Source organism: Medicago sativa, chromosome 2, assembly GCF_051527215.1.
Source record: "Medicago sativa cultivar Bolivia chromosome 2, Bolivia_mono, whole genome shotgun sequence".
Lineage (NCBI taxonomy): Eukaryota > Viridiplantae > Streptophyta > Magnoliopsida > Fabales > Fabaceae > Medicago > Medicago sativa.
The window spans coordinates 41206263-41208814 of NC_140750.1; positions in this window are offsets into that span (position 1 = coordinate 41206263).

A 2552-nucleotide genomic window follows, 5' to 3' on the forward strand; every position below is an offset into this window, starting at 1 on the left:
AAGTATTGGAATGACTTTGTCGCAAAAATGAGATTTTAGCTTATATGGTTAGAAGTTTGATAAAGGTTGAACTTGTCCCGCGATCTCCCTTGATACGAAACATGATATGTGAACCTATTTGGTTTTGTATTCGGCGAAATGAAATTATTTGAATGACCATTGTCCCAAAAATGAAATTTTAGCCTATATGGTTAAAAGTTTGATAAATATTAATGTTGAATTTGTCCCTCGATGTCCTTTATTGCATAACATAATATTTGAACCAATTTCATTTTAAATTTGGTAAATAGAAAGCAATGAGATGACCTTTATCGCGAAAATGAGATTTTAGCTTATATTATTACATGTTTGTTAAATATGAAAGTTGAACATGTCCCTCGATGTCCCTTGATGCGAAACATGGTATGTGAACCTATTTGGTTTGAAATTTGGTAAAATGAAAGTATTGAAATGACCCTTGTCGCGAAAATGAAATGTTAGCCTATGTGGTTAGAAGTTTGATAAACAGTGAACTTGTCCCTCGATGTCCCTTGATGCGAAACATGATATGTGAACCTATTTGGTTTTATATTCGGAAAAATGAAAGTATTGGAATGACTTTGTCGTGAAAATGAGATTTTAGCTTATATGGTTAGAAGTTTGATAAAGGTTGAACTTGTCCCTCGATCTCCCTTGATACGAAACATGATATGTGAACCTATTTGGTTTTGTATTCGGCAAAATGAAATTATTTGAATGACCATTGTCCCAAAAATGAGATTTTAGCCTATATAGTTAAAAGTTTGATAAATATTAATGTTGAATTTGTCCCTCCATGTCCTTTATTGCATAACATAATTTTTGAACAAATTTCGTTTTGAATTTGGCAAATAGAAAGCAATGAGATGACCTTTATCGCGAAAACGAGATTTTAGCTTATATTGTAACATGTTTGTTAAATATGAAGGTTGAACATGTCCCTCGATGTCCCTTGACGCGAAACATGATATGTGAACCTATTTGGTTTGAAATTCGGTAAAATGAAAGTACTGAAATGACCCTTGTCGCGAAAATGAAATGTTAGCCTATGTGGTTAGAAGTTTGATAAACAGTGAACTTGTCCCTCGATGTCCCTTGATGCAAAACATGATATGTGAACCTATTTGGTTTTGTATTCGGCAAAATGAAATTATTTGAATGACCATTGTCCTAAAAATGAGATTTTAGCCAATATGGTTAAAAGTTTGATAAATATTAATGTTGAATTTGTCCCTTGATGTCCTTTATTGCGTAACATAATATTTGAACCAATTTCAATTTAAATTTGGTAAATAGAAAGTAATGAGATGACCCTTATCGCGAAAACGAAATTTTAGCTTATATTGTTACATGTTTGTTAAATATGAAGGTTGAACATGTCCCTCGATGTCCCTTGATGCGAAACATGATATGTGAGCCTATTTGGTTTGAAATTCGGTAAAATGAAAGTATTGAAATGACCCTTGTCGCGAAAATGAAATGTTAGCCTATGTGGTTAGAAGTTTGATAAACAGTGAACTTATCCCTCGATGTCCCTTGATGCGTAACATGATATGTGAACCTATTTGGATTTATATTCGGAAAAATGAAAGTATTGGAATGACTTTGTCGCGAAAATGAGATTTTAGCTTATATGGTTAGAAGTTTGATAAAGGTTGAACTTGTCCCTCGATCTCCCTTGATACGAAACATGATATGTGAACCTATTTGGTTTTGTATTCGGCAAAATGAAATTATTTGAATGACCATTGTCCCAAAAATGAGATTTTAGCCTATATGGTTAAAAGTTTGATAAATATTAATGTTGAATTTGTCCCTCCATGTCCTTTATTGCATAACATAATTTTTGAACAAATTTCGTTTTGAATTTGGCAAATAGAAAGCAATGAGATGACCTTTATCGCGAAAACGAGATTTTAGCTTATATTGTAACATGTTTGTTAAATATGAAGGTTGAACATGTCCCTCGATGTCCCTTGACGCGAAACATGATAAGTGAACCTATTTGGTTTGAAATTCGGTAAAATGAAAGTATTGAAATGACCCTTGTCGCGAAAATGAAATGTTAGCCTATGTGGTTAGAAGTTTGATAAACAGTGAACTTGTCCCTCGATGTCCCTTGATGCAAAACATGATATGTGAACCTATTTGGTTTTGTATTCGGCAAAATGAAATTATTTGAATGACCATTGTCCTAAAAATGAGATTTTAGCCAATATGGTTAAAAGTTTGATAAATATTAATGTTGAATTTGTCCCTTGATGTCCTTTATTGCGTAACATAATATTTGAACCAATTTCAATTTAAATTTGGTAAATAGAAAGTAATGAGATGACCCTTATCGCGAAAACGAAATTTTAGCTTATATTGTTACATGTTTGTTAAATATGAAGGTTGAACATGTCCCTCGATGTCCCTTGATGCGAAACATGATATGTGAGCCTATTTGGTTTGAAATTCGGTAAAATGAAAGTATTGAAATGACCCTTGTCGCGAAAATGAAATGTTAGCCTATGTGGTTAGAAGTTTGATAA